At 55.5% G+C, this 21,405-nt stretch overlaps 1 protein-coding gene across 4 annotated transcripts in view; it reads left to right on the plus strand.

Annotated features, from left to right (window-relative positions):
- The first annotated feature begins 978 nt into the window (after positions 1-978).
- PLXNA2 (plexin A2) overlaps positions 979-21,405 on the plus strand; it is a 211,598-nt gene continuing 191,171 nt past the window's right edge. For 3 of the 4 annotated variants that reach the window (XM_039230124.1, XM_039230125.1, XM_039230126.1), the window contains exon 1: positions 1,562-1,645. The gene's annotated coding sequence lies outside the window, so the exon portion shown is untranslated. Of the gene's footprint in view, positions 1,646-21,405 lie in introns of all 4 variants that reach the window. The other variant, XM_039230123.1, reaches the window with a different exon arrangement.

Below are 21,405 nucleotides of genomic sequence, written 5' to 3' on the forward strand. Positions count from 1 at the left end.
AGAGCTTGCAGGCCTCTTTCGGAAAGCCCCGTCCAGGCTCTGCAGACTTACTGAGACTATATGGCACGGAATCAATGGTCGTAAAAGCACCCAGGCATCGCCATCCGGAATCCAGAAACCTCTCACCTTAGGTTATTAAAATAAGTTATCTTACCTCCACCTCTGATTCTTCTACCAGGCAAGCTCCCAGGGCCTGAATCTGGAAAGCGCCCCTTGGTTCCCCGCCCCGCACCCCATGCTTGCAAGAGGCCCAGGATCCCTAATAGAGCTGGAAGCCTGAGCTTCAGAGCAAGGCTCATCTTTGCATTATAAAAATAATAATTAATAACAGCAACTTCAAACCTCATTTGACAGCTTGTTGGCTTTTTGAAATGCACCAGCAGAGGAAATTTGCTCCCACCAATTCCGACCATCTTCTTAATCTCATTAGCCAAGACCTGTTCCTCCCCACCCACCCCTCACTCATATTAAAGGTGAAGAGGGGGGTGTGCAGGATGGGCGCAATGACAGGTGATGCTGGCGGGGGGCGGGGGGAGGGCACATACATCATCACTGTCCTCACCCACTCTGCTTGAGCCCTGAGCTCCTTGCAGCGGGGGCTAAACCACCTGAGCTCACAAGGCCTCCACCCGAATCCCCAGGCCCTGGCAGATTTTCTTTGCCCCCTTGGCCACTTAAGGTGGCCGGTGGGTCCGGGCTGAGCTGGGCCCAGGGCCGGCAGCCTGGCGGCCTCCCCAAACCAAACCTGATTCTCCTTTGTTGACAGCTAGCTAGAGGAGGAGGCCGTCCCGGCGGGCGGGGGCGGGGGCGGGGGCGGGGGGCTGGCGGGCGCGGCCCCGGCCGGGCGGGCGCGCCGGCAGGGAGGGGGTTAACGCGCGCGGCCTCTATGATAATGAGCTGCATGGTAATATAGGGAGGCCGGCGCTGAGGGCTCTGCCGCCGCCGCCGCCGCTGCCGCCGCCGCCGCCGCCGCCGCCGCCGCCGCCGCCGCGGGAGCCGGAGCTGCCGGGCGCAGCGACGTCCGCGCCAGACTGGAGCGGGAGGGTGGCCGAGCGCAGTTGCTGGGAATTTGTCAGCCGGGAAGGCGAGCGATCTGGAGAGAGACCCCGCGAGCAGGGGAGCAGCGGGGAGCGCGAGCGCCCGAGCGAGCCGAGCCAGCCCCGAAATAGATCTAGAAAGCCAGGTTCCCGGAGGAAATGGGACTGTGACCGAACCGGGGAGCAAGAAGGGAAGGAAGCGCCGGGCTTGCTGATGTCAGAGGAGCCCGTAAAGTCGCGCTGGAAAAATCTGAAGACAGCCGGGGCTCTGCTGCTTTCCCAGGAGAGACACCGCCAACCACCCCCACACGCCCCCTCGGCGCCTCCGGATTCCCCCCGCGAGCCGGCGACAGCGCGCCGCCGGGCTGCTGCGGGGCGACGGGGGACTGAGGGGCGCGCGGACCGGAGACCGAGGGGCCACTTCAGGAATACAGATAAGTGGCTGGCGGCTGGACGTGGATTTTAATGAATTTGGACTCCATGTGGATTTGGTCGTTCCCGTGATTGGGAGCTGCGGGCGGCGAAAGGGGCAGCGCGCCACCCTCGGCAGCCGGCGGCCGAGGCGGACGGGCAGAGAGCGGAAGGACAGACCGACGTCGCCGAGCTGGGTAAGAGGCGCCTGGGGCCGGGCGCTCGGGGTCGCCGGCGCCCTCCGCCCCTCTCCCCGAGCGCGCGCCCCAACCGCGGCCGCTGCTGGCGCGGCCGCCTGCCTGGTCGGGGTCCCGGCCCGCGAGCCTGGGGGCTCCGCTGCGGCGCGCGTGTCCCCGCGCGGGCTCGGCCACTTTCGCGGGCCGGAACGCGGCGTGCGCGCGGGTGCGGGCGCACTCGGAGCCGCCGCCGCCAGCCCCCGGCTTCGCGGGCGGCCACGGGCTCCTGGCGGCGAGGGAGCTCCGCGGCGCGTCTCGGCCACGCACCTGCTGGCACTCTGCGGCTTTCGGGAGCACGGAGGTGGCGGGGCTGTCCCGAGAGCTGGCGCCCAAAGCGGGCCTCGGAGGCAGGAGCAAGGGAGCCCGAGGCCACTGTGGCCAGCGCTCGATTTGGGGGCGTTCACTCCGTCCGGTGCCTGAGTCCCCGGCGGCCGCCGGCTGTTCCTTCCAATCAGGGGACTGGGGAATGGAAGGGGGATGCATCATCTGCGCGGGGTGCCCGAGGTTCGGGGAGCGATTCCAAGGCACTGAGCGGGGCCAAGCGCTCCATGACCCTCTCCGTGTTCCCTCGTGGTCAAGCGCCCATCAGCACCATCCTCTGGTTTGAGCAGCACGAGAGGATTGGGAGCTGAAATAGGTGCCTGCCCAGGGTCGGAAAGGCTCCTTATAAACCGTTTGAAAAGATTTCCCTCCAAGTCTTCCTTCTTGCCCCACCCCACAAGTGATGGAGGGATCTTAGAACGTTCTAGCTCTTTTTCTCCATCCCACAGGTAGTCTCTGTAAATGGTAATCATGGTCTGGAAGGGCAAGAAGAGAATCGCCAGACATTGCCATTCCAGGACAGTGGCAAATGTCCACCTGTTTGGCATGACCCTTGCTTTAGAAGGAGTTGCCCCCTCACGCTCAGCTCTGAGTGATAGATAATGGGGGATGGGGTGGGTAAAAGATTTGGGAGCAGTTAAGTCAATTAAGAGGCTAGGAACGAGAGCCCCCTGAAATGGGCCACGGAATCTGATCCGGTCTCCTGCAGGAATGTAAGATCCTAGGGTAGCAGTGGCATGCCAGAAGTGTCTACGGAAGGGATATAGCAGCGACAGGACCAGTTTCAGGGAGGGAGGCGCTGCCAGCTGGAACTTGGAGCCGTGGTTTGGAGGTCTGGCAGATCAGAAGCACCCACAAAAATTGAGGGATCCACTCATTCCCTTCCTGTTACTCACAAGCATAGTGGACAGGGTCTGTGACCGGCTGAGTAAGATGGGTGTCTGGGCTGGGCCGGGCTTTGGGGACTAGGAGTCAGGTTCAGCCCTCCCCTCCCCACACAGTAGCAGGCTCCTGTCTTGCTGGGCTTCTTTCCCAGACCTTGAAACTTCATTCTTCCCTCTGGGCAGGCTTTGGATTCTGGGGCCTTCAACAGAGCAACAGAGCCCCGGAAGAGATAGCTCTGGCTGGAGGAATTCAGCTATTCCTAATTGAAATGCACAACTTTTGTGCAGTCACCCCAGAAAGCGCCTGGAGTTGCTCGCAGCAGCCCTCTCTCCTCTGACCTCCTGGCAAGAGAGGAGAATTCATTAACTTCCCCCTCACCTCACGCAGCACCATTTGAACTAATTACCTGTGATCTCTCCTTCTTGGCCTGGGGGGGGGGGGGCGTCCGGAGGGGTCTGGAGTGGAAGGAGAGAGGGTAGGGAACCAAGAAAACTGAGAGCACTCTGTCAAGATACCCTAGTGAGGTTGTTTTTCTTTTCCTTCCTTCCACCTGGCACCTCTGCTGCCTTTCACCCCCAGCCTTCCTCATCCCGGAATGTGCCCTGCCCTCCCTGCATTACCTGAAAGCACCTTTCCCCTCTGTCCGCCCAGCGACCCTCTTCAGGGACTTGATGATAAAGGGAGGGCACCGCAGGCTGCCCTCTCTGCTCCCTCGCTGTCCTCAGCAAATTGCATTAGGACGGGGCAAATTGGCTTGCAAAGCAGTTAAATGGAAATGACATTTGGAGCGATGTGCATTGGGGGCAAGGATCAGCAGGATCCGAAGGGGCAAAGTAAAGTACTGGGAAGTCTTCTCTGCCCAGGGGTCACTAGTCGGCAGGAGAGTCCCTGCCTAGCCCTTCTCTGTGCCAGGACAGGAGGATTGGGGGTATCCCACAGTCTGGAGCAGGGCAGAGGGGCTGGCTGGCCTTTGAACCCAAGTCCCAATGAAGAGCAAAGGGTGGGGTCCCATGTCCGTCCCCCAAAAGAAACCGTGTCAGTGCAAGGTTGGTGACTCCCCTTTCAGAGCTGGCCTGAGCACCCATCCCTGTCCCCAAAGAGTCGGGGACCATCCACCCTCCAACACACTTGACCATCAAAAGCTGTGGGTGTGGTGAATGTAAAAGTTCACCCCGTCTGTTAGGCTGGAGTCTGTGCTTAAAACGAGGTTAAAAAGAAAACCCTCGAAGAACAACTCCTTCTCCACTAGGCCCCTTTCCCATTTGCCAATACTTCTGATGATTCTGGTAATCTTTATTTCATGGGCATGTTGTAAGAAAACACACGAGCAGGAAGGGAAACCAGTGACACGGTTAAGTGGACCCGGTGCTGGCTGGCAGCAAGCTAAACTTCCAGTTCAGGTACTATGGGATATTTACAGTGCTGGAGTCATCACCGTTTGGGGGTTTATAGTCTCCAGCCTGCCTCCTTTCCTACAGGGGCCTCCCCAGGATATGAGCTTTGTGTGGGGACAGGCGATTTCTGTCCCCAGCAACAACAGCCCCCCTTCTCCCCAGCTGTCTCTCTGCATGGCCACACAGCTGTCTCCACACACACAGACGGGGGCCTGATATACTTCTGTCCATCATGGCAAGCGGAGAGCTAGGGAGCTCCACACCAAGCCAAATCCCCCCACCCCCAGCCACCCCATTCTGATCATAAAGAGACTGGAGCATTGTGTTACAGTCTGTTAACTACAAATAATTCAGGACCGTCCACAGGGAAGCTGCTGGAAACAGGCTTCGAGGTGCTGTAGTTTTACAGCTTCTCTGCACCCCCACCCCCATCGCTATCACCCTCACCCAGGGGCAGTCTGTTATCAATTCATTAGACGTGAATATTCTATTTCTCCCCCTTCACATATGCTCAGTTCCAACAATGATGAATGGAACCGATTCCCTTATGGGAAACAGTTTTTTCACTTAGTTACAAAGATTTCATGCCTGATTAGAGTAAATGAAGGCTGGGTGTGCGTCCACGTCTTTTTTGGTCATTTCTAAAGGTGAGCCCTGCGGAGACAGAGAAAGACAGTTCTTCCCGGGGTCAAACGGCTGGTCCCAAAGCGCCCTGGGAGGGGTGGATGGTAAGAGCGAGACACCCCTTTTCTGCTCGGCTTAGCCCTCTGGCTCTCCGGGGCCCCATTCCCTGGCACTGGGGCATATGGAACCTCTTTATCTAGCTCTGCACTGTTCCATCTGGAATTCGAGGGCAGAAATAGAGGCGAGAAAGTTCTTTGTTGGGGAGCAGGGTCCCTACCGGGTAAGAGTGTAAAGGAAGAAGAGGAAGGAGGGTGAGAGCTGAATGAAAAGGCTTAGGCCTGAGCAGTGCAGAAGTTCCCTGCTCCCACACTTGGTTAACCATTAACCCCCTGCCCTGGCCTGATCTCCAGCTGGGGGAGGGGGGGGAGGATATGTCTCCAAGCCCAGGGGCCCAGCAGGTGTTTCTATGTCCCCCTCAGGCTCAGCAGAACATTTGTTCTGTCTCCTTTCCCGCTCCAGCCAGAGGCTCTGTCCTGGCCTCCGCCCACCCTCTCCCCTCCTCTTCCCTGGCATGGGCACCCACCACGGCCAGCTGTCCCTTCACCGGGCATCCCTGTCGTTCACATGGCAGCATGCATGTCAGGGACCAGGAAGCAGGGGCGATGGTGGGGAGAGCTGATTGAGGGGAGCAAACTGGTTCCACTCAAGACCCCAGAGCCAGAGCTCTACACTCGAGTCATATGGTGTTTCAAGCATAAGTGTCAGCCCGGCCGCCCAAGTTCGCGTGGGGCGTGGGGTTGGGGAGAGTTTCTATCCAAGTTCTGTTCACTTCCAGGACCACTGGCCTGTCTTAGTGCCTCTGTGATCGGGCGCCAGGTCCCTAGGTGGGCTCTCTGAGTAAGGCCATTCCATCCAAGGCTGTGTCAGAGCATTTCCAGGTCATCAGAAAAACTTGAACTTCAGAAAAACAAACAAACAGCAGAGGAACCAAACACGCAGACCAACATGCCGGAGTCAAGGCGCGCATGGAAAGACCCAAGTCCAGATGTAGAAACAGTCACAGATACACAGAGAAGCAGGGTGACGGCACGGAGAGATACGACAGAGAGACTGACAGTGTGAACAGGGCACAAAGATCCGAGAGCGAACACAGAACACAGGTGGGAAAGAAGAGTCTAGGCAGAAGGGAGCTCTTCTGTCTTCCCAGGCAAGGGGAGGCTCCATCTGGGCAGCCATGGGAAACCGAAGTAACAGGTTATCTCCACTAGAGGGGGCTCTTGAAAACCAGGATTGGCCCTAAACTGTGGTTTTTGTGCTTTTTTTTTTTTTTTGAGAAGAAAAAAATTAGATATATTAGAAACTGCCAGCTGTCACTACCCAGAGACTACAACTGGTAGGGTTCTATTGCCAGTGGGACCTCCGGGCCACCATCTGCAGCATTACATAGAGGTGGCCCATCACTGTGTGCAGCAAGAGAGAGGTCTGGCTGGACAGGCTGTGTCTGGGGGTGGGCCTCTGGGGAAGGGGGCACCCTCTTAAGTTTGCAGGCAATCCAGTATGCTGGCCTACCCGCCAAGAGGCTCTTGCCTTTCTTCATCAGCAGTAGGAGTTCTTGGCCCAAGCCCATGGCGCCTTCACATGCCTTCCTCACCCTCTACACCCCCAACCCACTTCCAGCTCCCTAAATGGGGATTTTCGAGATCCTTCCAGGTGATGGCAAAACTGAACTGCTCCTGAGGAGACTTTTTTAAAAAGCCTTTTCAGGAACTGAACGCATGTCAACGTCATATTGCTGATTTAATCTTGGTCTTCATATTCTCGGTGGGAGCCTTTCTCTGAACCATAATCCTCCCCTTTCATTTCAGCAGAGGACAATATGGAGAGGGAGAGAGTCCAGAGGCTTCTCTCATCTGGGGAGATAATAGCTGTCTAACATGAGTATGGAAAAATATCGAAGTTTGGGGATGGGCAGGGGGCCAGAAAGTAGCATCTCTTCAGATCTGATATCAGCCTCTGATATTTCATCTGGGCTTCCCTTTGGCTCCCGTTTACCTGGGGTCAGAGCAGAGGCAGGGAAGGGAGGAGAGAGAAAAGAAAAAAGAAGAACAAGATAAACGTATCATGTTATGAAAGTTTAATCCTGCTTTTCCTTGGCTAAAATTACTTTCAGTGTGGGAGATAAAAGGCAATGGAGTTGCCCTCGGAAAGTTCAACTTGTCTTTGAGAAGGAAGGAGGGGGGAGGGATCCTGAGGCTCAGCATGAATAGCCCTTGAATGAACCTCTTTCCTCTGTGCCCCCCACAACAGCATTCTCTCTGAAGCTGAGAGAAGGGGAGAGAGAGAGAGAGAGAGAGAGAGAGAGAGAGAGAGGAGGCTTCTGACAGAGGCACCTTTCAGTGCAGGTCTGCATGGTCAGGGAGCTCACCTCCCAGCTTATCTCTTCCTAGGTTTAAGCACCCTCCCTTCCCTCCCGCTTGTTTTGGGCTGAGGGATGGGAGGGGGGAACCCCAGGACATCCCCTCCAACCCTAGCCTTGGTATTTGGACTGTTATGCCACTGGTCTTGCCCTTGCACTGAGCCAAATAGGAGGACACCGAAAGCAGGAATTGGAATCCATCTACGTTTAAACACATAGAAATCTGGCACTTGTGCGGTTGTAGGAACGTAGTGCCACCAAAACTAAGACAAAAAAGTAATAGATCCTACCTTCAAAACACCCTATCCTGCGGGGAGGGGGAATCAGCCTCCAAGTTGATTGGAGTATCCTCCAAGGAGACTTCAGTCTAAGTCAGGATGGAGTTAACAGCGGGGCAGGGTGGAGGGTGTGTCGGGGGAAGTGAAGGCACAGAAGCACCTGGAAACTTTGGCTCCAGTCAGTGGAAGGTGCAGATTTCCAGGAGAGAGACTCACGTCCCTGAGAACTTTGGTTTCCTGTCAAGCATGACTGTCTGGCACTCTGTCGTTCCTCAGCTTCTCAGAACTATCCCTCATTCTCCTGCACGGATTTGAAAACCGACAACACTGTAGTTTTCTGTTAGTCAACATCCGAGAGCCTGATCTCCAAGGCCCTGGGCTCCCAAGGGCTTTTCACCTTGCATTCTATGCAAATTGCATCCCTTTCCTGTCCCCTGGAGCTGGCGGCCCGATGCCCCTGTAGTTCATCAGGAAATGTTATTACTCATCAGGGCTCCCATGTAAGTGTCCAGTCTCCCGCTGTTCCCGTGCCCACTCTTACCTGAATGAACTCATTAAATGGATCGGACCCCAGATGAAAAAGGAATCCGGATTTTATCCCTACACCTTGGCTGGGCAAGAGAGCTTATCTCTGGCCTGTTTCCTACCTGGAGAAGGCTTCTGTCCAGAAAGAAATCAGGGGGGGATGAACGGGAGGTGGTTAAAAGATTTCAACTCTAAGTAAAAACTTGACCCAGTCTTGGGGCGGAAGGTTGTACTTTCCTTTCACCTTAAAATGTTTCTATAAAATCTGGGGTGAGCAGACCCTGAATTCGGATGGAGGGAGGAAGGGGGCCTGCTCGGGCTTTATGAGGCCTTTGATCTATGTAGGTATATGTAAATGCATGTCTATTTGTATGTGTATAAGATATGTGTGTGCCTGTGTAAGAAAAGAGGAGTTTATGACAGCCTCCCCACCCCCCCAGTGTAAAGAACCACTCGTGTCCCGGGTCTTTTTCTGTCCCCCAGTTTCTACTTTCAGCTCTGGTTGCCGAACGGGGGCTTCAGAAGTAACCCCAGTACCTGCCCCGTGTCCCACAGCGGTAGGCCACTCACTCGCAGAGCCAACGAGTAACCCAGGGACAAGACGGGCTCAGACTGTCAAGGGAACCCGTGCCACTGCTCTGAAACTCTGGACAGGCCGCTGAACCTCTCTGAGCAGGAGGCAAAGCAGACGCGCCTCCCATTAAGGGAGAGAGGGAAGGTTCAGGAGGAGAGGAAAAGGAGGTCAAAAACATAAAAAACCCAAAAACCAAAAAAGCCTGCCTGCCCTGTAGAGGCAGGGGGACCAGACAGCAGACCAGCTAGCACCAGCTAGCAGAGGGGATGTTGCCGCTTTGAAGCGGTTTCCTGCTTCATAAAAGCGAAAGCCCTCGGCTGGGCTGGGTAAATATTACGTTGGCCTCTGACCTCCCACCTCCCTTGACTGCTCCCCAGGCTTCCCATTCTTTTTTGTCGTGAGCAACAGAGATACCTGAGGGAGAAGAGGCTATTTCCTCAACTGCAGGGTCCTCAGCCGGAGCCTTGGTCAAAGCCGGACCGGAAGACCGGGCTCCTTCCCTGTCCCCAGACATGAGGACCCTCTCCTGGCTCAGCGGGCTCTCCCTGGCCTCCTCCTCACGCTGGCGGGTGGCGGTGTGTTCCAAGAGAGAGGCGGCCAGGACCTCCCAGTCGCCTGACAAGACTGCCCCCCCCACCCTCACCCCAGCCCCCTGGACCTTCCTGACGAGCCCGTTGACATTCTGTGGGGTTAAAGCCCACGTCACCGGGGTTTCTGGTGGGCGAACACCCCTCTGAGTTTTGTCTAGAAGTGAGCAAACTCCAAGCCCACCAGCCGTCTCCGAGTGACCCCCAGGGTGTGGAGCCCTTCGGGTCTCTGGGCCGGAGGACCGAGCTGGGAGACGCTGAGGAAAATGTTGTGAACTGCATGTGACACCAGGAAGCCACACCTGACGCCCTTGTAGAGGAGGCTTGGACCCTCCAAGGGGTGTTGGAACAGATGGCCAGGAAGGGTCTGGGGTCAGAATGAGGTCCTGGTGCACAGAACAAAGGGCCTGCCTTCACACTTGTCACTTTCCCCTCTTCCTGTAAGATTTCTGACCTCCCCACAGGGGCTCATCCACCATTTGCTCTCTGGTTACAGGGGGAGGCCAAGGGGAGCCACAGGATGCTCTCGGAGAGTTGGCTCCCGGCCCCGTACGCTGCACCTCAGTTTCTCCATCTGTATAGCAGAAATGGATGCTTTTCGTGACTACCCAAGCACCCTCGCTTGCCTTTGTTTCTAGAGCCAGGCGTTGGAAGATGGTTAGGGGATTTGGAAAAATGACAGTTGTTGCAAATGTGCAAAACTATTCTAAAATTTAGAGCAGGAATAAAGCCAAGCTAGGGACATTTTTCTTTCTCTCTCTCTCTCTCTTTCTGAATTTGTTTGGAACTTTCTGGGAAAATAAGATTTTATTTAAAGAAAATCTATATGCTAAAGGTTCTTCTATGTAAAAATAGTTAAAAGACTCAATGGAGGCTGAAAACTGCGAGGCAAGCCACGTGTGTGGCTCATGGTTAACATTTAACCAGTGGGGCTGGAGTCTGAAATCTGAATTTGCTCCCGTTGGGTTTTCAGTGCCTGCAGCTTTAAGAGTAGAGAGGAATGACAGTGTCACAGAACCGGTACGTTGGCAGTTTTCTGGGAGGCGGCCTGCCACGGCAGGATGCGAGGCAGGTCTCCTGGGCCCCTGGCCGCCTGCAACGGGGCTTGCATCTCTCCTGCAGAGAGAGCTCCTCGGAGCATGAGTATTCCTGGGACGGACTCGGCACGGAGGGCACTGGCGGGAAGCGCGGCCCAGAGCCCAAGCTGGACCATGGGCCTCAAGGGGTTCGATCCTTGGCCGCTGCTGATCACTGAACAAAGCAGCTGGAAGTCAGCTGAGATGTATCAACTGGCTTTTCTTAGCCCAAGAAGCCCCCCTAGGTCCTGCAGAGGCACAAGAGGCCATGGCCCCTGTTGAAAGTGCAGATCAGGGGAAGGCGGCTCTGGGAGGATGGGGTCCTGTGCGCGGACAGCCCCGTCCAGGAGCCGGCTGTGGCAAATGAGTCCGACGAAGTACCTAGACTTTCTTCTCTGCCTCACTTTGGAGAGCCCAGCTTGAATTACAAGAGGAATGGTGTCACATATAGAATACCTGGGAGACGCTTCTCAGTATTTGATGGCAGCTTTTACGCAGGCTCACATTGTAGGTGTGACACCCGAGTCCACGCTGGGCGAGTGGATCGCCCTGAGTCACACAGTGAGTGGCCGTCCACCGGCCTCCGCCTGCATGGGGGCTTACTTGCCCCAGCCCTCCCCAGCACTCTTGAGCCGCCCACCAAGCCGCCTACTCTTCCAGTCCCTCGTTCCCCAGCTGTGCCCAGCAACCTCCCCACTCGGTCCTGGGATGGGGCAGGCCGGCACCTCAGGGTGCAGCGCTGGTCCCTGGGAACCCATGTCTCCCCTTCTCTGCCAGCCCGGGGGCCCCAGGACCCCCGGCCCGCCTCTAAGCGGTGCTGCGCCGCGTGGTGGAGAAAGGCTCCCCTCTCTCCAGGGGCCCCAGCCAGCTTTCCTCCATCCACCGCAAGCCTTGCTGTGTGCACGGTCAATGGCTCTGGCAAGGCCGAGCCGCCCCTCCCTCCCCGAGAGGCACTGTGGGCCCTGTTTGAGTCTCGGTCTCTATAGACTCAGCATTCACAACTTGAAGAGGGTGAGACAATGACCAGAGCAGCTGCCTGCGGACTGTGCTGGCCGGGACGCTGCCGGGGAGCGTCAGGCCAGCCGGAGTTTGCGCACCATGCACCTGTGAGCTTTCTCAGGCAGCCACGGCCAAGGCAGAGGGGGGAACTGAGAGCCAGAGGCCCCAGTCCAGGCCACCTGATTGGCTCCCACCGCATGCCCACAGCCTTCCTGGCCGAGCTTTCCACCAGCTGTGTAGTCCCTCAGGGCCTGGAGGGAAAAGCGGGGTCCTGGCCACGGGAAGCAGCCCTTTGTAACCTCAGGACAGGAAGAGGCAGAACACTCGCCCAGATCAGAGAAAGACAGGAAGCTTCGGCAGGGGCCTGCCCCAGGTAGAAGAAAGGTACCTTACGTGCCGAGATTGAAGTTGTTGCAATATAATTTAATTTGATTGAACATGCATTTATTGAATATCTCCTATGTGCCAAGTATAATGGGTGGGAGGCATATCACCGTCCGGGCTCTTGACAGGCTTGCAATATGGCGAGGGAGACCAGGGGATGCAAATAAATGGCGTTCATACTAGCTGAGTGTAAGTATTGCAGGAAGGTGGGGGAGAGAGAGATTAACCAGAGCTGTCTGACCTGGAAGGAGCCACTGAGGGAGGGGATGAGCCCTACTTCAGTTAGGGAATTTAAGCAGAAGTTGGAAGGTGACAACCAGATCTCCAAGGGATTCTTCTGTGGAGTAGAAAGGTGTGATCGATGATGGCTGAGATTCCCACCCACTCCCAGGGCTCGTGACCTTGAGTCCCTGTTTGCCGCTGAGTAAATACAACAGAGAAAGGCTCCATTGGAAGTGAAGTTGAGTGTTGGCTCCGGCTCATGAGTGTGGGCTCATGAGAATGACCCAGCACTGCTGGCCTTCCTTCCATGGTAAATTGATCTGGTTCTCACACCGTCACCCCCAGGACTCCCCTCGGAGCAGGGTGCCCAGAAGGCTAGGCTGGGCTAAGCCCCGGTTTCCTCTGGAGCCAGAATTCTCGTAATCACGTTCAAGTGAGTACTCTGTCTCCAAGCAGGGGCAGACCCGTCGGAAGCGAGTCTCCGTCGGCTCTGTGCCTGCACAGCTCTGACTTCTAATCGTTGTCATAAGCAGGACAGAAGCAGCTGCTCACTCCAGTCTATTATCAGCTTGGTTGGAGACAGAGAAATTTAAATGACAGTACGATGCTTAGCAAAGAAGCGAAAGTCTGTGTTAAAAATAAAGAAAACAAGACAGCTTGTTTCATCGAAATGGAAGGGTTATTAAACAGCCCTGCATTAATCAGTGATCTGCCAGGGCTGGCAATTGAAGAGCAGCAGAGGGCCGGGGGAGAGACCTGGAGAAGGTGGATGAGAGAGCATTCCCACAGCGGGCAGGAGGTGCCTGGGCTCTCGTGCTGGCTGCGGGGACTGGGGAAATGGGCCGGTCTTCAGAGGGGGACACGGTGGCTAATTCTCTGCCCCACAGATAAGAGCAGATCGGGGGCCCCGGGGACTGTGGTACCCCACCTTCTTCCCTTACAGAGTCCTACTTCTGGAATCTTTCAATCAGCCACCACCTGCACCAGCCCTGGAAGCTCTCTACCCTGTGCCCAGCGAGGGCTGGGAGGAGCCAAATGGCTTTCTGTGGATGGCCAGAAACCACCCCCCACCAAGCCTTTTCCTCTTTCACAGGGGCGGGGGGGGGGTGGTCCTCGAGAACTCAACTCTGAGTTGAGCTACTGATACCCCACCCCCCATTCTTCAGCGTCTCCCTGAGGATGACCAGAGTCTTGGCCACCTGGAGGCAGAGAGTGATCCCTGGAGCAGGTGACCTCGTGGTGGCACCTCCAGCCCCAGCCCACAGAGCAGCAGAGCCACATGTTTGACCCCGGGAGACCAAAGTCCCCCCTCACACATCTAGTACCTTTGCCAAAATATTCCACCCCGGATATACCTGTCTTCTCGCCTGTGCAGGGGCCCTGCTGTGGTTGCTGATGTGGGGAATGCCTAGTGAACCCTCAAATCACTGCACATGTGGCAGCTTATATTATGAGACGGGGGGACAGGGTCCTGAGAACTAAATGGCAGAGGAAAGGATTTCCAGAGAGCACAGGATGGGTCTGTCAGAGAAATGGACTTGCTCACCCCCTTGGCAGGGGCGTGCGAGGGGAGGCGGTGGCTGAACACACCCGCGTGCACGTGTGCATCCCTCCGGGTGTGCAACATGTTGGATCTTGAATCAATCACTCCAAGAGCATTTTCTCTGCTCTTTGACCTCAACATTCTTTCTCCTCACCCCTCCCTTTCCTCCTGCTTCCCTCCTGGCTGTTTACCCTTTTCCAGGCTCCTCTCTCACACCCCATTCATCATCCGGGCCAGATTCTCACTCAGGGAGTTCTTTTCATCTCCTGCTCCTGGTCCCGCAGCGCTGCACCAGCCTGCTTTCCCCTGCTTTCCCCTCCAGCACATTCTTCTCCCGGGACTCAGCCTCTCTGATAATTGTGCACTTCACTTTCCCTCAAAGTTAGGGCTGGGGTCCTAGATGTCCCGAGCCGATAGGATTGCAAGGGTCTCAGAAAGTCTCTTTTTTCCTCTGTTGGCTCACCGGGGGGTTTAATGACACTCCAGGTGTTGAGGGCCCTACAGACCGAGGGCTCCTGCATCTCAGCTCAGACAAGCCCCGTAAGTGGACAGATCTCTCTCGGGAATGCCAGCCACCTCCCAGCCCTACATGCGTCCCTTTTATCCAGCCCCAGAGCACTCCCCCTGCTCAGTGTGCGTGAGTGTGAATGTGCCTGTTACTTAACAGAGGCTGCCTGGCAGCTCAGGATCTTTTCTGCAGCAGCGCAGACTCTCAGACAAAGAGAGAAAAATAATAGAAACGGAAGGTGGGAAGGCAAAGGGTGGGGACCCAGCCTGCTTAAGAAGCTTCCTCTTAAAAAGGAGTTATAACTTTGTATTCGGAGGCTGGCTGTCAGTTCAGAAAAGCACTGGAGAGGAGGAGATGCAGGGGAGGATCAGGGAGGGGAGTTTCGCCCCACATGCTGGCCAGAGCGGGTATGGGAAGAGCCCAGAAAAAGCTCGGGACTGTCTTCAGCATCGACTCCTCCTCCTCCTCTGGGCCAGCTTTCCTCTTTCCTCCTCCCGTCACTCTTTACTGACAAGGGCACCTGGATGAATCACCAAGAGCTGCAGAAGTGGCCCTTAAATCACCCTCAAGGTGAGAGGAAGTGGGGGTGAGTTGGAAAGCCTGGGGCTCAGGGGACCGGGGAGAAAGGCTACAGGGACCGGCAGCACCCAGTTCTTCCCGTGAGGCCAGGGCCTCCGGAGCTTCTGAGGCATAAGAATCGCCTGTCACCTGGCTGAAACGGGGCCTCTGGCCTCTGTCACCAGCACACACAGGGCAGCCCTTGCTGCCAAGGAGGTGACATCCTTGCACGGTGTTTCTCCAAAACCAGAAACCAGAGTAATTTGGTGTTTATTCACAGCTGTAGAGTTCGCAGAACACTTTTAAGTTCATGATCTCATCGAACCTCACTGCCATCCTGTGAGGTGTCCTTCAGCAGACTGAGGAGACCGAGGCTCTGAAAAGTTAAATAACATGTTCGAGGTCACCGAACTAGGAAGTGGTTGAGCGAGACCCTAGGCCAGGTCTCCTTTCTGCACCTGCTGCCTGGCTACATGCACCGCAGTGAGCTTGACCCCCTTGCAGAAGAGCCCTGTTTGGAAGCCTCCCTGGGGGAATCGCAGCCCACCCCAGTCCGCTCTTGATCACTCGTGCTGTCACTTGGCCACTTATCACTATAGGCACATCGTGAAATCTGTGAACTTGTGCAGTTTGTGGCTTTGGACCTCTCTTGCTGAGACTTTCCCTGCATGAAAAGTTGTGCATCCTGTGCTGTGCATCCTTCACCGGCAGAGCTGGCGTTCACCACCCCCCCCACACACACACACATCCCTCCCATCCTTCTTCATCCTTCTCCCCACCTCATCCACCTCCCAGCGACACTTGCTCTTTCCCCAGTGGGTTCAAGATGAATGCCAAGCAGGGTCCTTCCCAAACAGTTTGCTCCTGTCTTCACTACCTCCATCAGTTATGACAAATGACTGAGCCAAGTGCGGTAGCCCACACCATGCCAAAGACAGACTGGTAGCTGAGAAAAGCAAAGGAGCATCCCCGTCTCCCCTCTCCCCTGCTCTCCATGATTCAGACTGAGCACAGAACTGAGTGAAAGGCATCATGCTATCCCTGCACAGGGTGCTGAAGAGCGCGAGAGAGTATTCCTGCCCTCCAAAAGCCTCTCATTCAATGGATAGGACACACAGCCACATAACAAGAGAGCCAACCCAGCAATGCAGGGTGTGCTAAAATCAACAGATTCTGATTGACTTTGGAGGAGAGACAGGCGACTCGGGGTAGGGAGGTCCTAGAGGCCTCTTGAAGCTCTGAAGGATGGGCAGGGTTCGGAAAGGCAAAGAAGAAAGTGGACACAGGTGTTCTGGGGAGAGGCGGCTGCAGAGGGGGATTCTGCAAGGTGTCCTGGGGACCCCGCACAGGAGTTGAGTTTGTCGGGAGTGGAGTCCCTCTGGGAGAGGCGAAAAGGGAAGCTGGACAAAGCAGAGCCAGCTCGGGGAGAGCTTGAACTTGGGTGCGCGGCCATCCAGCCTCGAGCCGATCTGGGCAACAGAAGGGGTTTCCCTGGGTGGATATCCCACTCTGGCCACGTGCCTGGCAAAGTTAGACATGGGGTTTCAGGCATGAGGCACAGTGGGCAGGGTGTCTGTGGCCGAATCTTAGCCGCCAATGGCTTTCACCAGGGTCCGTCTCTGCAAATAGTCTCCGGGACAGTCTTACATGTGCCATTTTCAGGGAGACGACACGGGCTTGCTGGCCAGGGAGTCCCACTCTTGAACTTCAGGGAAGCCTGACTTTTGGAAAAGGACAGTGTTAAGAAATGCAGCTCGGGGGCGCCTGGGTGGCCCAGTCGGTTAAGCGTCCGACTTTGGCTCAGGTCATGATCTCATGGTTCGTGGGTTCAAGCCCCACATCGGGCTCTGTGCTGACAGCTCAGAGCCTGGAGCCTGCTTCGGATTCTGTGTCTCCCTCTCTCTCTGCCCCTCCCCTGCTCGCTCTCTCTCTCTCAAAAATAAATAAAACATTAAAAATTTACAAAAAAAAAAAAAAAAAAAGGAAATGCAGCTCGATCTGGCAGGAATGGCTCCTTTTCTGGCCGCGAGGATGAAGCGGCCATGACGGGGAAATCTCCTCGTCCCCAGACCACTTCCGTGGCCGGCCTTGGGAGCCACCACGGAGGAGAGAGGCAGGGGCATCTGCAAGAGACGCAGGAAGCGCCGGGGACTCCGGAAGGCTTGGGGGGAGGGTGGGCATTACAGTTTTCTTTCAAGAGGAGAACGACCTGGCAGCTTATGGAGAAAGCAAGTGGGATTGAGGACCAGTCCATAGCCTGAGAGCTGAAATGAATGCCTGGGGTTTTGTTTGGATTTTTTCTTCCCTCTCCTTTTCTCTCCCTTTCCCTCCCACTGCTGTGAATCGGAGCTGAGTCATTATTCTTCGAAAACATTACGGTTAATGGCAGCATAATATGCCATTATATGGAATAACTGTAATTTATTTAACAATTTAGTCGGGCACTTTCTACCCTGTGTCTTGCTCTCCTGCCCCATTTCAACCTCTGAGCCCGTGGCTCTCCCGTATAAGGATGGGGTGGGAAGGTAGGAGACACATCTCCAGGCTTCTTGGAAAGGTCATTTGAAATGTCTCTGAAAAGAGAGTGTGCCAGCTCTCAAACCTCTTGCCACAAAACAGCCCCAGAATCCACTTTGCAACAGATATCTCAGCCCGTGATCCCCAACAACAGCCGGCTTCATTACCAAAACAAAATGGGAGCCTCAGGTTTTGACCTTTCAAGTAAAGTACTTGCCAGATCTCACTGATCATTCCACTGGGTTTTCCCCGACCAGCGATAAGAGGGTTTGGTTGAAAAATAACACCTAAATATGTAGGCAGGGTAGAATGGTGACGAAAACGTGGGCATCAGAAAGTCCTGCCTCCTAGCAAAATGACACTGGTCTAGTTAGTTATTCAACCTTCCTGAGATTCTGGTTTTTCATCTGTGAAATGGGTAGAATAACACCCATCTTGCAAGATAATCACAGGATTTTCCATTGCATATGGAAAGGGTCTAGCACAGTGTGCCGCGTAGCCAGGGGTTAATCAATGATAATAAAAATAATCGTAGCTCCTTTTTATTATTACTGTTACAGGAAACAAATGACAGTTGCTGTTGTATGCTACTCGTGGCTCTCAGGTCGCGAAGTCTCCCGGGGTGAATCTCACTCGACTTAGCAAAGCCATAGCCCCGCTTTTATTCCTGCCTTTGGGAGAAGCCTGAGAATCCCTTTTTCTATCCTTTCACCCTGTAACGTTTGCCAGAACAGTAACCCCACTTCTAGGATGGTTTAAGCAGGGTCCAGCTTTGAGGCAGGGGGAAAGCGGGGTGACCTTTCTAGGCTCCATGCAGCGCAGAGGGCCATCTTGCTTCCAGGGCCCGACACTCAGAGTCCCGCTAATTCGCAGAAATTCTTTCTGCCCCAGGGGCGAGGTGGCCACAGCGAGGCCTGTTCCTCCTGACCATCCCCCAGAGGGGGTTGAAGAGGGCAGAGCCCATGGAAGGGGGAGGGGGCAGGGGGGAGAGGTGGCGGGGAAGGCAGCTGCTTGAAATTGATTGCTCCTGTAGTTTAGTTTAGACCACGGGCTCTCTCAGCGCTGCCCGGGTGGCGACCTTTAGATAATAAAGGGAATTCTGGGAGATTTCTGACAGGCCCATGACATATGGGGCAGGTCTGCGGGGTCAGGCGGTGTATCTCCCTGCTCCCGGCCCCAGGGTAATGAATCTTGTTTGGGCTCTGCAAAGCCAGCCAGGCAGTGCCCCAGAAAGGAACCGGGCCCCCTCCCCTCGGCCACCCCCCCAAGTGAGGGTGCGTCTTTGGAACCCTTCGTAATTCAGGGAGACAAGTCCAAGCTTTTACAGCCTGCGAGGGGAGAGGACAAACACTGCGTGTTTTGCTAAGGCCCTGGGAGAGCCAGCGTGGTTTCCAGGGCCCTGTCCGAGCCCACTGGGGGAGCTGGGGGGGTTGGGGGAAGAAGCAACAGAAAGCCCTCGCCTGGTATGAGAAGGCAGTGCTCCCGGGGCAGGGCGGGAGGAAGAGCCGGGGTGGGTTGGAGGGAGTCACAGAATATCCCATAGGGCTCTGGGGATCTGCAGGTGACGCGCCAACTGTCCTGGGCAAGAGCGAGCAGAGAGGACAGGGAGCACCCTGCAGGAAGAGCCGGGCTGGGGAGAGGCGGAAAGTTCTCCGGGCCTCTGTTTTGAGCCTGGTGAAAGGGTACACGTTTGCTGCCCTCGGTTCTGCAGAGATGTGAAGAGACGGACCTCTCTGACGCCTTGGCCCGTGATGGCTTCTGCACACCCATTTTCTTTAAAAGCACAACCCCATCTCCCAGCCAAGGTGGTAGAGAACCTTATCCACCCCCTGCTGTGTTAGCTGGCTGGGGCTGCGGTGACAAAGTACCCCCAGCAACAAAAATGTGTTGTCTCGAAGTTCCGGAGGCACAAGGCAAGACGTCTGCAGGTCTGCTCAGTCCGAGGGCCATGAGGGAAGGGTCTGTTCCAGGCCTTTCTCCTTGGCCTGTGGCTGGCTGTCTTCTCTCCCTGCCTCTCCACTCGATCTTCCTTCCGTGCCTGTCTGCCTCTGAGTCCAAATCGCCCCTTTCTCTAAGGACGCTGGGCATTTGGTTTGGGCCCAACCTAATGACCTCATTTTAATTTAATGACCTCTATAAAGTCACCGCCAACAAACACAGTCACACAACTGGAGGTTAGGACTTCGGTGCACGAATTTGGGGGGTTCATGTTTGAATCCCTAACATCTGCCTGCCTCTCTGCCAGCACCCAGCCTCTGCGCTCTGCCCTGTCCCTCTGTCTCTGCCCACGGTGACATCGGAGATGGAGGGTCACATCACTGTGTGGGATCCAGAGCAGAGAACCACACACATCTCTGGTCACTGAGCCTCACTGCCTCACTGCCTGGAAAATGGTTTCTCCTTCACTACTGATGGGGATTGTTAGAACCCCCTCAGATTTCCTCCTCCCACTCCTTGGCTTCTGGACATTGGCCCTGGCTTCCCCACCTGTGACAGGAACCCCACATACGGACTGGTAGGGTATCACCCCGCTCACAGTGAGAGAAGGTGACCAGATAGAAACAGTCACCAGAAGTTGTCTTCACACCCAGTGGAGGGCCACAGTACCGTCCACACCACCTTCCCGGGGAAGGATGCCGAGAGGCCGTGGAGGCAGAGGCCTGTTTTCTCCCTCACCTTCTTCCTCTCGCTCTGGGGTGAGATGTAGCCACTTAGCTTCGCATAACAGCACAGAGTCTGGGGAAAAAATGACATTCGATTAATGAAGCAAACGCAGCTGGTATAGCAGTGACATCTAAATTGTTCCTTTGGTCCCTTTATTTTCTGTAGGAAATTCTCCCTCTCCCCACAATCCCCCCTCCCTTTTCCCTTTAAATCGCGTGCATAAAATACGCTAATAACAATCTTCGGTGTCTGTGCATGAGTGACAGCTGAAATAAGAAAAAGACTAATCGTACCTCCTGCAGCCCTGTCACATGGAGATTAAATGAGCCTCCCTCCCACCCCACCATGCTCACCGCCCCCTCCCCCACTCTCTCCACTCTCTCTCTCTCCTCTCTCTCTCTCTCTCTCTCTCTGGGTCTCTCCTCAGTGAGAATCATGGGCATTTGAATAATAATATTATAGACACCATCAGGGTGACAGTGGGGAAAAAATCAGCCCAAACCCATGATTATTCCTTCAATCTAATAATTATTTAAATACCAGATAGCTCCTTTTACTCTAATTGAGGCCTTTGAGCTGTCGGCATTACCCGGGGCCGTCGCGCGCGCCCCCTCGTTCACCTTGTGCTGCCCAACGTGCCTGGACTACCTCTGAGGTCCGTGTTAGACAGAGAGACACTCGGGATGTTTGCATGTACGACTGCGCGGATGACATTATGACAGGTCCTTCAGGATTGTTCCGCCACAGGGGACGATCCAGGGCCCCAGAATCTCACGTGTAGACAATTTATCCTCACAGGCTTGAATTCATAGACGTCTTAAACCCAAAGGAGCCTTCCGAGGTCATTGGGACCAGTCCCCTGCCTCTGGGTAAACGTATTCCTAGACAGCGGTCGGGAAGACTCAGGGTTAGAAAAGTCCGGGCTCCTTGGCAGGAAGCCCAGGAATCATCTCTAGATGGGAGGTCCCCCTTAGTATGTAACTTCAGTCTCTCCTGCCGCAGTTCTCACTCTTTGGGAGGAAGAGGCTTCCTGTCTGTGAGGTTGTCTAGGAGCCATCGGCAGGGGCTTCCTCACCCCCTCAGCCCTCGATCCCTCCTCCTCCTCGCACCTGCCCTGCATATCCGCTCCTGCTCAGGCGCCGCACACTCCTGTCCATCACGGGCCTGCCACCGCCACCGTCACCTTGTCTCCCCCAAACGGGGCAGTCTCCAGGCGGAGCATAGCTGACTCCCAGGGCCCTTTCGCCTGCAGCAGAGGAAGCACTAGATTTTTTGTCACAAGGTCTAGCCTCTCCCCGACTCATCTGGGTCACAATGAACAGTTTGTCTCCTTTCCGTGGGCTTTGGTTTCTTTACTAAAAAAAAGAAAGGAAGAAGAGTAGTGGATTGGAGCAATCTTATAATCCCCTTAGCACTGGCCCTGGCTTGCTGCTTGTCCGGCCCTCCTTATCAGAAAGGAGAGCAGGGGGACAGGGACGGACTTAGCTCGCTCTGCCGTGGGTGAGGAAGGAGGGGGGCGTGGGGCCCGGGAACAGCGGTGGACTCCTTCCCGGACTTCATGGCCTTCGTTGCCACGTGTACCTTTTCTGTCAGCATCCTGGCTGTGTGAGCAACCTGCTCGGTGCAGTTGTGATTATGGGCACCTC

This window comes from Hyaena hyaena, unplaced genomic scaffold (assembly GCF_003009895.1).
Source record: "Hyaena hyaena isolate Hyena2069 unplaced genomic scaffold, ASM300989v1 scaffold_43, whole genome shotgun sequence".
NCBI lineage: Eukaryota > Metazoa > Chordata > Mammalia > Carnivora > Hyaenidae > Hyaena > Hyaena hyaena.